The sequence below is a fragment of the Ranitomeya variabilis genome, chromosome 1, assembly GCF_051348905.1.
Source record: "Ranitomeya variabilis isolate aRanVar5 chromosome 1, aRanVar5.hap1, whole genome shotgun sequence".
Classification (NCBI taxonomy): Eukaryota; Metazoa; Chordata; class Amphibia; order Anura; family Dendrobatidae; genus Ranitomeya; species Ranitomeya variabilis.
In genome coordinates, this window is record NC_135232.1 from 634,032,920 (window position 1) to 634,047,512 (window position 14,593).

At 47.2% G+C, this 14,593-nt stretch overlaps 1 long non-coding RNA gene across 1 annotated transcript in view; it reads left to right on the forward strand.

Moving 5' to 3' along the window:
• LOC143813961 (uncharacterized) overlaps positions 1-11,818 on the forward strand; it is a 64,679-nt gene extending 52,861 nt beyond the window's left edge. The window contains exons 2-3 of the long non-coding RNA XR_013223624.1: positions 7,234-7,462; positions 11,679-11,818. This is a non-coding gene — a long non-coding RNA (uncharacterized LOC143813961). The remainder of the gene's footprint in view (positions 1-7,233; positions 7,463-11,678) is intronic.
• Positions 11,819-14,593: the final 2,775 nt, after the last annotated feature.

Genomic DNA, 14,593 nt, shown 5'->3' on the forward strand with positions numbered 1-14,593 from the left:
GGGTTCCTGCCAGTCCATCACAGCCTTTAGTTTAGCAGGATCCATAGCCAATCCCTGGGCAGAGATGATATAGCCTAGGAAAGGTAAGAACTCCTGCTCGAACATACACTTCTCCAACTTGACATAGAGGGAGTTTGCCCGTAGGAGGTTGAAGACTTTGCAAACATCTCTCCGATGGGAGTCGATATCTGGAGAGTAGATGAGAATATCATCCAGATAGACTACGACCGAGGTGGTGAGCATATTCCGGAAGATGTCATTCACAAAGTCTTGGAAAACGGCTGGGGCATTACAGAGCCTGAAGGGCATCACCAGATATTCATAGTGCCCATCCCTGGTGTTAAAAGCCGTCTTCCATTCGTCCCCCTCACGGATGCGAATCAGGTTGTAAGCACCCCACAGATCTAGTTTAGTAAACACCCTTGCTCCCCGAAGCCTATCAAAGAGCTCAAATATCAAGGGCAAAGGATACTTATTCTTAACGGTGATGGCGTTAAGACCCCTGTAGTCTATACATGGACACAGTTCCCCATTCTTCTTCTGCACGAAGAAGAACCTATTCCCAGCAGGTGACACTGACTTCCTGATGAACCCTCTTGCCAGATTCTCTTGAATGTACTGAGACATTGCCTCCATCTCCAGGAGAGATAACGGATAAACTCGACCCCGAGGAGGCTCAGCACCAGGCAAGAGATCAATAGGACAGTCATAGGGGCGATGGGGCAGATGGGTTTCAGCCGCCTTTTTGGAGAACACGTCTGCATAAGACCAATATTGCTTGGGGAGAGAGGATAGAACTGCGGGTACCTCTGTAGTCGCAACCTGAACGCACTCCCTCTGACTCCTACCCCCACAAGATTCACCCCATCCCAGAATTCTGCCTGAGGACCACTCGATATGAGGAGAGTGGTACCGTAGCCAAGGTATCCCCAACAGGACCTCATCAATTCCCTCAGGAATGACGAGCAGAGATATAATCTCCTGATGGGATGGCGAGATGGACAGAGTAAGAGGGATGGTCTGGTGTGTTATCTGTGAGGGCAGTGTCGACTCCATTCACCACTCGTACCGTTACTGGTTGAGCTAGCATAACCAGGGGTATTGCGTGACGTTGGGCGAAGGCAGAAGACATAAAATTGCCCTCCGCCCCAGAATCCACGCAGAGCTCTACTGAGTGGGAGGATGAGCCTATAATAATTGTCCCCTTAATGGACAATTTGGAGGCAAACGTCGCCGTGTCTAGTGTACCTCCACCTACTACCACTAGACGCTGACGTCTCCTCGACCGCTGGGGACATCTGGTGGCAAGATGTCCTGACTGCTGGCAAACATGACAGACCTTGAGTGCACAAGCGGTCCGGGACTTAGATGCCGCTCGTGACACTTCCATGGCCTCATGTGACTCAGGAACCAGGACCGGAGATTCCAGAGGTTTGGCGAAGGTGGGAGCCAGCCGAAACCTCTGCCTACACTGGGCTCACCCTAACCTCCACTCGTTAAAACGGAGGTCAATTCGAGTAGAGACAGTTATTAACTCCTCCAGTGTGGCAGGAATCTCCCTGTGGCCAGAGCGTCCTTAACGTGATCAGCCAGGCCCCTCCAAAATATGGGGATAAGGGCTTTATCCGACCACTCCAGCTCAGAAGCTAAAGTACGAAAGCGGACGGCAAAATGGCTGACCAAGGACTCACCCTTAGTTAATGCCAGCAGTTGGAGCGCCGTGTCATGGGTGACTTGAGGTCCTAAAAAGACCTGTTTCAGAGTGCTCAGGAACAGCGGAGCACTCTGCACCACATGATCGCCACGCTCCCACAGCGGCGTAGCCCATTCCAACGCTCTGTCCGACAAGAGAGACACAATAAATCCCACCTTAGCCCGCTCTGTGGGAAAACGTGCAGCCAGGAGCTCGAGGTGAATAGAGCACTGACTCACGAATCCCTTACAAAATTTGCTATCTCCAGAAAATTTTTCTGGCAGCGGGAGGCGAGATAATGTCGGAACAGAGGTGGCAGTGGACAAGGTTGCTGCAGCCACGCTAGCAGCCTGTACAGCAACTGCGGTAACATCCACAGCTGAGGTTGAGCTCTCGAGAGCAGCAAACCTACCCTCCAGCTGCTGGATATACCGCAAGGTTTGCTGAATGTCCGTCATTTACTAGCCAGACCCTGGCGCTAGTATTCTGTTAGGGCTAGCGGAACGCACCAAGTAAATAGAGATGTTTTTATTGATATTGGTGTGTTCGCAGCCCGGGGTCCACTGTGCAGGAGTACCTGCTGCTAGCAAACGGCGGCACTATATGGCGGTATGGACTAACTCAGTTAATTCACCGAGTAGCCGTGAAAGCAAAGCACTGTGCCCTGTTAGACTTCACAGAGGCACAGGCTAACTGCCCAAACAGAGAGCAGTCAGTGGTCACGCATGCACACAAAACTCCTCGCCGGAGGTGCCAGCATTCTAGGGGCTTATTTCAGCCGGGTCCCTGAACACACTCTCACGTGACCTCACTGGCGCAAAGCACATAACAAAGAACAATACTAGCGCATGGCTGTGCGGCCATGCGAGCCTTAAATAGTTGCAGCACGTACAGGACCTTCCTAGAAGGACCAATGAGAGGCTGCCACAGAGCGTGAGCACCTACAGGACCTTTCTGAAGGACCAATGGCTTTAGCTGCAGTATCTGATCATGTGACCCTCGATCTCCACTGAGAGATCTTACTCTGGGCATGCTCAGAACGAGAAAAGCAGGACTTAGTCCCAGAAGCGTCTGCTTGCCGCTGCCCAGCACTGACTTCAATGGCAGAAGCAGGAAAGGCAGCACTAACTCTTTGTACAGAGTCAGACTGAGCGAGACGCTGGGACAGACGTCTCTGCTGAGCAGGCTCCACTGCGGCAGGAGAAAAATGGGAGACCGCAGTGGAGATGGACTGAGATTCCCCCTGTGCAGAGGTGGGAACTCGACCCCTAACACACGCAGCCTGGGGAACTATGTCTGACCAAACCAGTAGGAGTTTGGGGAAATATGCTTTCCTGAAGGAAGTCCCAGTCTGGAGCTTCTCAAAGGGGCTGTCCACTACTTAAAGGGGTTGACCACTACTCGAACAACCCCTTCTGAATCCCTATGTTCCCCTAAGTAAAATAATAACACTTTTACTCACCTCCAGTGCCGGCGCAGTTCCAGCGATATCGACTGGCTGTCCCGGGGCTCACGTGACATTGTTATATCCCTGTGGCCAATCAGCACTGGCTTCATTCTTCTCTCTTATGGATCTAATTGACATCCAGAGAAAGTAAAAAGCAGAATTCCTTCATTTGGACGTCTTGATGTCTGATCTCTTGATTTGTCTAAAGCAGAGGAGAGTGAATCCTGCACTGACTGGCCGCAAGACCTAAAAATGTCACATGAGCCCCAGCAGAGCCAGTGCCAACACTGCTGAAATGAGGCCGGAACTGGAGTGAGCATAAGTTTTATTATTTTACTAGGGGGAAACATAGGGATTCAGTATGGCTTGTCGGAATAGTGGACAATCCCTGTAATTTAATTTTAACCCCTTCATGACCTTGGGATTTTCCGTTTTTCCGTGTTCGTTTTTCGCACCCCTCCTTCCCAGAGCCATAACTTTATTTTTCCGTCAATATGGCCATGTGAGGGTTTATTTTTTGTGAAACAAGTTGTACTTTTGAACAACATCATTGATTTTAACATGTCATGTACTAGAAAGCAGGAAAAAAATTCCAAGTGCGGTGAAATTGCAAAAAGTGCAATTCCACACTTGTTTTTTGTTTGGCTTTTTTGCTAGGTTCACTAAATGCTAAAACTGACCTGCCTTTATGATTCTCCAGGTAATTATGAGTTCATAGACACCTAACATGACTAGGTTAATTTTTATCTAAGTGGTGAAAAAAAATTCCAAACTTTGCTAACGAAAAAAAAAAAATTGCGCCATTTTTCGATACCAGTAGCGTCTCCATTTTTTGTGATCTGGTGTCAGGTGAGGGCCTATTTTTTGTGTGCCGAGCTGGCGTTTTTAATGATCACATTTCGGTGCAGATGCGTTCTTTTGATCGCCCGTTATTGCATTTTAATATAATGTCGAGGCGACCAAAAAAATGTAATTCTGGCGTTTCGAATTTTTTTCTCGCTAAGCTGTTTAGCGATAAGGTTAATGCTTTTTTTATTGATAGATCGGGCGATTCTGAACACGGCAATACCAAATATGTGTAGGTTTGATTTTTTTTATTGATTTATTTTGAATGGGGCGAAAGGGGGGTGATCAAACTTTTATATTTCTTTTACTTTTTTTCACATTTTTGTAAACTTTTTTTTTACTTTTGCCATGCTTCAATAGCCTCCATGGGAGGCTAGAAGCAGGCACAATGCGATCGGCTTTGCTACATAGCAGCGATCATCAGATCGCTGCTATACAGCAGAATTGCAGGTGTGCTATAAGCGCCGACCACAGGGTGGCGCTCACAGCTACCCGGGGATCAGTAACCATAGAGGTCTCAAGGACCTCTATGGTTACTCTGCAGAAGCATCGCTGACCCACGATCATGTGACGGGGGTCAGCGATGCGCTCATTTTTGGCCGCCCGGCCGGAAGCGCCGGTTAAATGCCGCTGTGAGCGTTTGACAGCGGCATTTAACTAGTTAATAGCGGCGGGTGAATCGCGATTTCACCCGCCGCTATTGCGGGCGCATGTCAGCTGTTCAAAACAGCTGACATATCCCGGCTTTGATGCGGTCTCACCGCCGGAGCCCTACATCAAAGTGGGGGATCTGACTTCGGACGTACTATCCCGTCCGAGGTCAGAAAGGGGTTAAAATAAACTTTTATTAGTGAACTGGAGGATTGATTTATGTTTGATCATTCCTTTAGAGAGTTTCTTTGAAGGTAAAACATGAAAATGGATATTGTATTTATATTTAAATCTTGTTTTGCATACAAAACACTTGTACTGTTAATTAAGAATTGTCTCTTCTTCACGGCTTCACGAGGACATTGTACCAGTAGCGTAGCTACCGGGGGGGCAGAGGGGGCCATCGCCCCGGGCCCCGCGCTCTGAGGGGGCCCACCCGGAGCTACGCTACTGTAACTGCATCGGCGTGCGCAGCGCGCCGAAGCAGTTACATTCTGCGGCAGAGCAGGGAGAATCGATCCCCTGCTCTGCCGCTATGGGGCCCCTGAGCAGGCGGGGGGGGGGGGGCCCGGTGCCAGCAGTGGGCCCCCCGCCTGTCATTGCACGGTGAGCTGTATCGGCATCTAGCCTATACAGCTCACCGCAGTGATGAGGGAAGGAGCGCTGCGCTGCGCTCCTCCCATCATCTCCCACACTGTCTGACAGCGGGCGCGATGACGTCACCGCCCAGCGCCCACTGTCAGATGAGCGGGAGTAGGGAGCGCCACTGGAACAAGGAGGAAAAGAGGTGAGTATTTCTTTACTGTGTTTTATATGGGGGCTGCTTGATCTGCCGAGGGGGAGGGGTGGCTGCTTGATCTGCCTGGGGGGCTGCCTTATTCTACAGGATCTGCCTATAAGGGGGGAGTGCTGCCTTATATACAGGATCTGCCTATAGGGGGGGGAGTGCTGCCTTATACACAGGATCTGCCTATAGGGGGGGGGAGTGCTGCCTTATATACAGGATCTTCCTATAGGGGGGGAGTGCTGCCTTATATACAGGATCTGTCTATAAGGGGGGAGTGCTGCCTTATACACAGGATCTGCCTATAGGGGGGGAGTGCTGCCTTATATACAGGATCTGCCTATAAGGGGGAGTGCTGCCTTATACACAGGATCTGCCTATAGGGGGGGGAGTGCTGCCTTATTCTACAGTATCTGTCTATAGGGGGGGAATGCTGCCTTATATACAGGATATGCCTATGGGGGGGGGAGTGCTGCCGTATTCTACAGTATCTGCCTATAGGGGGGAGTGCTGCCTTATTCTGCTGTATCTGCCTATGGGGAGGGAGTGCTGCCTTATACACACGATCTGCCTATGGGGGGAGTGCTGCCTTATTCTACAGGATCTGCCTTTGTGGGGTGCTGCCTTATTCTACCGGATCTGCCTATGGGGGGTGCTGCCTTATACTACAGGGTCTGCCTATAGGGGTGCTGCCTTGTGCTATATTGAGGACTATCTGGCACATTATACTATATGGAGGTTATCTATGGGGCCATCATACAGTGTGGGGATTACAGTGTTGGAGCCATCAAACAGTTTGAAGGCTACTAACGGGTCAGTATACTGTGTGGGTGGTACTATACAGTTAGGGGGCATTATACTGTGTATAGGTGAGCTGTACAGGGGGGAGACTCAGGTCATTATTAATTGTAAAGTGGGCACTTATTGTAATAGGGGAACTCAGGTTACTGTGACTATCAAAGGGGCACACAGAGGGCATTATTATTTTCTAGGGGACAAAATGTGGGCTCTTTTTTCTACGGCACTTGCACCCGGCATTACTATATTATAGAGGGGTGCTTTAGAATTTAGAGGGTACAGAGAACCACAGAGTAGGTGCAGTAATAGGGACACATACGGCAGCAGCGGCTCAGTATTGGGGTATCAGGGGCAGTAATAGGGACAGATACAGCAGCAGCGGCTCAGTATTGGGGTATCAGGTGCAGTAATAGGGACACATACGGCAGCAGCGGCTCAGTAATGGGGTATCAGGTGCAGTAATAGGGACACATACGGCAGCAGCGGCTCAGTGTTGGGGTATCAGCAGGATGAGGAGTTTGTGCAGGTTGGGAATAGATGGTGATGGAGCTGGAATGTGAGAAGAGAAATGTGTCTTTGTTGTATTCCCTGCAGCTGAGTCCTTGCCGGAAGAAGTTGTCATGTCGGTCTGGGCCAGATGGAAAAGACGGGAAAAGTGACGATTCCATCATAAAGAACGTCAACGGTAAGTCACCATCTGTAACTGTGCTGTGATCTCTTATATGTTCTGAAGGGCTGGTATTTACCACTGACCATATGGAGGTAATATCCATGTTGGTCGTTATATAGAGATTATCTTCAGTAACAGTGCGGTCATCTGCTGAGGTCTCCTCCACTATTAGGGGGCGTCATCGAGTTGTAATCAAGGTTACCTGGTTAGGGGCCCACTCAGAAGCTTCGCCCCCCCTGGACCAAAACCCTAGCTACGCCTCTGCATTGTACTATGTATTTACAGCAATGCCGCTCACATGAAGGAACGTCATATCATACTCTTTTGAAATATCTTTTCTGCAGCTCTGGCCCCTTATGTTTAGACAAGATCTGCTGATCAGTTTCCAAACATAGGCTAAGGATTAAGAGACAGCTGCTGTCCTGAGAGAGGTGATGAAAGACATAAATGATTCAGTACTTACAGTGAGAATGCTTCAACCAAAGATCAAGATTTCATTGTGTCTATTAGCTGCTAACAACATGATGCTAACAACAGCCTCTTATTTCTTGGAAGACAAATGTGTCATAGAATGTGAGTCATTTTAAGGGTGCGATTTACCACTTACCATTCATTTATTTTTAAAAGTTATACTGTATATTAAAATGTCTCGTCGTGAGGACAAATATGTTTTATAGAGGATGATTAGTTGTACTGGTGTAAATTAGAAAGGATTCAGCTGCAAATATGACCATAACCACACAATTGCCAAAATTGACCCGTAAAAAATGATAAAAATGTATTTGTGCTGTAAATCCTTTCCAAATGGGAGTTGATTGCACCTTTGTGGATATAGGACCAACTAAGAGCCCGTACAGCAGTGGGAATATAAATCACTGAAAAACCAATGAGAGGCCAGTATGGCAGCTGGATCTATAAGATTCAAATGGTGTTCAGAGAACACATCAAATCAAGTCTGTAAGGAGGTATATAAGATCACAGAGAATTGACTAGGCATAAACTTTTCTGTAGATCTTCCCGCCCAGTGTTAATAACAATAAAAAGAAAGTAATGATGAGAAAGTTAATTACCGTATATACTCGAGTATAAGCCGACCCGAGTATAAGCCGACCCCCCTAATTTTGCCACAAAAAACTGGGAAAACTTATTGACTCGAGTATAAGCCTAGGGTGGAAAATGCAGCAGGTATCGGTGAATTTCAAAATTAAAAATAGATACTCCATACCGTTCATTATGGCCCCATAGATGCTCCACATAAAGCTGTGCCACATATAATGCTCTGCACCGTTCATTATGGCCCCATAGATGCTCCACATAAAGCTGTGCCATATATACAATGCTCTGCACCATTGCCCCATAGATACTCCACATAAAGCTGTGCCATATATACAATGCTCTGCACCGTTGCCCCATAGCTGTGCCATATATATAATGCTCTGCACCGTTGCCCCATAGCTGTGCCATATATATAATGCTCTGCACCGTTGCCCCATAGCTGTGCCATATAGTGCTCTGCACCGTTGCCCCATAGCTGTGCTATAGTGCTCTGCACCATTGCCCCATAGCTGTGCCATATAGTGCTCTGCACCGTTGCCCCATAGCTGTGCCATATAGTGCTCTGCACCATTGCCCCATAGCTGTGCCATATATGCTCTGCACCGTTGCCCCATAGCTGTGCCATATAGTGCTCTGCACCTTTGCCCCATAGCTGTGCCATATAGTGCTCTGCACCGTTGCCCCATAGCTGTGCCATATAGTGCTCTGCACCATTGCCCCATAGCTGTGCCATATATGCTCTGCACCGTTGCCCCATAGCTGTGCCATATAGTGCTCTGCACCATTGCCCCATAGCTGTGCCATATATGCTCTGCACCGTTGCCCCATAGCTGTGCCATATAGTGCTCTGCACCGTTGCCCCATAGCTGTGCCATATAGTGCTCTGCACCATTGCCCCATAGCTGTGCCATATAGTGCTCTGCACCGTTGCCCCATAGCTGTGCCATATAGTGCTCTGCACCTTTGCCCCATAGCTGTGCCATATAGTGCTCTGCACCGTTGCCCCATAGCTGTGCCATATAGTGCTCTGCACCGTTGCCCCATAGCTGTGCCATATAGTGCTCTGCACCGTTGCCCCATAGCTGTGCCATATAGTGCTCTGCACCGTTGCCCCATAGCTGTGCCATATAGTGCTCTGCACCATTGCCCCATAGCTGTGCCATATAGTGCTCTGCACCATTGCCCCATAGCTGTGCCATATAGTGCTCTGCACCATTGCCCCATAGCTGTGCCATATAATGCTCTGCACCGTTGCCCCATAGCTGTGCCATATAGTGCTCTGCACCGTCCATTATTGCCCCATAGCTGCTGCTGCTGCAATAAAAAAAAACAAAAAACACATACTCACCTGTCTTGCTTGCAGCTCCTCACGTCCCGTCCCGGCGTCTCTCCGCACTGACTGATCAGGCAGAGGGCGGCGTGCACACTATATGCGTCATCGCGTCCTCTGCCTGAACAGTCAGAGCGGAGAGACGCCGGGAAGATGGCGCGGCGCCCGGCGTGTGGAACGAGGACAGGTGAATATGACATACTTACCTGCTCCCGGCGTCCCGCTCCTTCCCCCGGACAGCTGGTCTTCGGTGCCGCAGCCTCTTCCTCTGTCAGCGGTCACCGGCACCGCTGATTAGAGAAATGAATAGGCGGCTCCGCCCCTATGGGAGGTGGAGCAGCCTATTCATTTCTCTAATGAGCGGTCCCACGTGACCGCTCAGGGGAAGAGGCTGCGGCACCGAAGACAGTGTGACAGCCAGAGGGAGCGACAGGAGCGCCGGAACTAGGTGAGTATATGACAGTGCTCACCCGCCGACCCCACCACCGATCATGACTCGAGTATAAGCCGAGAGGGGCACTTTCAGCCCAAAAATTTGGGCTGAAAATCTCGGCTTATACTCGAGTATATACGGTACCCTTCCCGTGGTGGATAAGAAGTCTAGTCTATATTAGACGCTGCAAGGTGCTGATCTTCCGGGCTGTGGCTTGACACTTGGTCTGCGCTGTCCTGGCCAGTAAGGGTATGTGCACACGTCAGGATTTCTTGCAGAAATGTCCGGTTTTTGTCAGGAAAATTTCTGCAAGAAATCCTGACATGTGCACATACCCTGAGGCTATGTGCACACGTCAGGATTTCTAGCAGACATTTTCCTGACAAAAAATGGACATTTCTGCCAGAAATCCGCATGACTTTTTTTCGCATTTTTTCATGCGTTTTGACGCGTTTTTGTGCGGTTTTTGTGCGTTTTTTTCCAAATGCATAGAATTGCGTGAAAAACGAGGAAAATCCACAAAATTAATGAACATGCTGCTTTTTTTACTGCGATGCGTTTTTTTCGCGGAAAAAAAACGCACCATGTGCACAAAACATGCAGAATGCATTCTAAATGATAGGATGCGTAATGTATGCATTTTTAATGAGTTTTTATAGCGTTTTTATTGTGAAAAAACCTGAACGTGTGCACATACCCTCCCAGATGCTCTGCACGACTCCTCCAGCCACTGTTCAGAATATTCATTTCTCTTAAGTATTGGCATACGTGACCGCCGGCTGCAGCAGGAAGCCACTGGCTGATACTGTGCGCTACTGAAGAGAAATGGATACTCACTGCTATCTGCGATGAATGATCCCGGTGAGTATTCTGGCAGCTGTTCTCTGCTTGTGAGCAGCACATGACATCCCTGCAGTGTTCTGCTTACAATCATTAAGCAGCTGCTGGCACCGGAGCAGGACGCTGCGAAGGAGCACCGTGTAGGTGAGTGTAATGCTTTTTTTTAATCTTTCCTGATGGGGCCATGCATACCAGGAACAACAATGGGGCCAATTATAAAACAAAAAGGATGGGACCAATCATACCAGGAACAGGATTGGGCCATTTATTCCAGGATGCCAGAAAAATGAATATGTATTGCCCTCCACGATCATGGGCGTGGAATGCAGTGCATATTCATTTCTCTTAAGCAGCGGGCACAGGAGTTAGCCGGAGCCACTGGCTCCAGCCTCCTGTGACTCGATGCTCCTCCCAAACTGCTCTCCCACCTCCTCACCACAGCCAGAGCCCATACATCCAGACTATAAGATGCACCCTCCATTTTCATCAACATTTTGGGAGGAAAAAAGTGCGTCTTATAATCAGAAAAATACGGTATAAGTTAATCCATCAAATGTAAAAAGATATTTCAGAATATCGTGGACCATTTTAAAATTGGAATTTTTATTATTTTGGATTCATATTTCATATACACAAAAATTTCACTTGAGATGTATATAAAAATATATTTTAGTTCCAAAAATAAAGAGAGCACAAAATTTCCCTAGAAAAGATCTCAATAAATAATGCAGTTTCAAGAGAGGTTATAGCAATTAAAAATGCAGAAAAACTTCCCCATATAGTATGCCTTGGCCCCGATTCATTAAAATGTGGTCTAAACAATGCTGGTCTTGATGAGGAGGGGGCATGTTGTAGTTAGACACTGAGTCCTGATGCAATGTCAGTCCTCTGAAATGTAAGCATATTGTTTTACAGGAAGAAATTTTTTATATTAAAAACAGTGTTTAATAAGTACCCTATGTTAATTATTTAATGCACTTGCTTTTTTACTTAATTATTTTCATTACGGTATATGCACATATTGTTTTTTATTTGGTTTTGTTTGTTTCCATGGCCAGTGTGAACATACTTTTACATCATGTATGTTTTCAAATCATACTCCAGCTCAGTTTTCTGTTTTTCTTCTTTAGTTAACATCTTGGCAATTTTCTTCAACCTTTCACATCAGAAGACACTCCTGTTAAGGGGGTAACTTCCGTGGTCGAAAAGGAAGTCTCTGTGAGATGGTTGCACTTCCATCGTTGCTACATTTTCAAAGTAAAAACTTCAGTATTCTGACTGACAAGAAAAGCTTTGCTGATCTTCTTGTAGCTTTCACCTTTCTTGTGTAAAGAAATAATTGTCTTTCTCAGGTCTTGTAGCATTTCTCTTCGGTGTGGTGCCATTATTGACAACGTGAAATGGGATGGGGCTTTATTGTAATGTCCTTTTATAGTCAACTGTCCAATGGACATCAGATTACTGAATAATTAGACTTACCTGTTACTCCCAGGGGTCGAGGTGATCCTGATGAGACTCAGATGCCAGTGGCACACGTGGACAGTACTGTGGTGTCAGGGTAGGAAGAGGAGAAGGGTAATTGTCAGGGCAAGAAGTGGGAGAACAGAGAGGATGACAATGAGATTGTAAATCCCACTTGGTGTGAACCTAGAGTCACGCAGCTCAGAGTAGCTCAGCAGATGAGTTGGAGGAAGAAAAAGACGAGGAGGCTACATTGCGTCTTCCCGCAATGTTGTAACCACAACAAGCACTGGATCCTGAGCCACAACTCTGGCTGTGGCCAGCACTGGTTTCGATTCTCTGCAGTTCACAGGGATGACCAGGGTTGCTTAACCTGGGCCTTTTTCAAAACTGCAAATAACTCACTTGTCCAGCTCATGCAAATATTGAATGGAGGAGATGGAAATAGAATAAAATCTTGTCCTTTATTAGTGCATCATAAAAACAAGCTGACGCATTTCAGGCAGTACTGCCCTTAATCATAGCATAATAAAAAACAACACAATATATAAAGGCACATAAGAAAAGGCTACTGTTGTGATTTTGCTTTTTGCTCCCTCTAGTGGTCATTAGTGATTTGACTCTGGAGCGTCTGTCTTTTTCTATATCCTCACCTGGGCCGTTAGTTCAGGGGCGTTGCTATATAAGCTCCCTGGACCTTCAGTTCAATGCCTGGCATCGTTGAAATCAGAGCTAATCTGTTGTGCTCTTGTCCTCTGATCCTGGTTCCTGTTTTTCAAGCTAAGTCTGCTTCTTTGCTTTTTGCTTTTGTTTTGTTTGGTATTTTTGTCCAGCTTGTTCCTATCTGTATCCTGACCTTTGCTGGAAGCTCTAGGGGGCTGGTGTTCTCCCCCCGGACCGTTAGACGGTTCGGGGGTTCTTGAATCTCCAGCGTGGATTTTTATAGGGTTTTTGTTGACCAGATAAGTTATCTTGCTATATTCTGCTATTAGTAAGCTGGCCTCTCTTTGCTGAACCTGGTTCATTTCTGTGTTTGTCATTTCCTCTTACCTCACCGTTATTATTTGTGGGGGGCTTGTATCTTGCTTTGGGGTCCCTTTCTCTGGAGGCAAGAGAGGTCTTTGTTTTCTTCTCCTAGGGGTAGTTAGATTCTCCGGCTGGCGCGAGTCATCTAGCGATCACCGTAGGCATGATCCCCGGCTACTTCTAGTGTTGGCGTTAGGAGTAGCTATTTGGTCAACCCAGTTACCACAGACCTATGAGCTGGATTTTTGTATCTTGCAGACTTACACGTTCCTCTGAGACCCTGTCCACTGGGGTCATAACAGGCTACATCCAATCACAATACATGTCAATTAACCATATATCAAACACCTGAGTACCCATTGGACAAAGACACACACCCTGCCCAACCTGAGTGTTATACAAGTGTCATAGCCACTAAGTCTATATACAATATTGCAAATACAAATTGTAAGAATACAAAAATACCCTTCACCAATATATATATACAAATTCATGTAAATACATAAAATACTCCCACATATATACATAAACCACATATCTTTATTATATTAATACATGAGAACATCACTTAATAAAAATGCATCAGATATGTTTTATTTTCACCTGGGAGTCGGCCAGCAGGAACTTGGTGGTGATCCATGCTCTGCACATGTCTATTGAGAATTGGACTCTAATACATCTGGTTGGGTGAGCTGATGAAATCCTAGTATCTTTTTAAAGCTGAAAAGGATGACCCAACTCACGTTATCTGCTAAATGTAGTGCAGCGGGCTTGGTGCAGTGTGACAGACAGGCAGTGACCCAGCAAATGTATTTTAATGTCCAAAACTCAGAAAGTAAAAAGCACACGGTATCCTCCCGATCGTAGCCGGGTATCACAACAGTCCGTATCTGAGACCGGTTGCCGAGGGCAACTGCACCACCGTGTCACCCTAAGGGGTGCATGGCGTTCGCTGCTCATAGCTTTGTGTTGCCCCACACTACCCAGCTGCTGCAGAGCCACCTTCTCTAAAGTTTGCAAACAAACACTGACACACCAAACCCTTTGCTGCTGGGTTTTTAAATGAAATATGTGGCCATAGGCCACTTGTAAGACCCGTCCTGGAGGAAGTGAACTTCCTCACTATCATCCTGTAGTTCGCTCCAAAAATAAAAATCCATGCCGGGTTTTCGTAAATCTGCCTTGGGCAAATAGCTTGCCCAATACCACACTTACTTTTATTTTGCACTGCAATCACAGCTATGCCTGTGACTGCAATGCAGTCCAGCGGCCTCAATATGCTTCTATGCACATCCTGGGGAACACATAGCAACCCCCGCATAGAACAACTGTCACTGCCTCACATATCTTTGCAAAAAAATGACTGAGTAGAGGCAAAAATTTCAATAATTTACATGCATGAACTGCCACATGTACAGTCAATATGCTTTAGTCTGGGAATATCACTGTGTAAAAATGCGGACTAGGGGGCCTCACCAACCTCCGGCTGTCCCATCAACCGCAACTGCTGCTTCTTCCTCCTCTGTCACCGTGGCAAGTGTTCTCACACAGGTCGCCA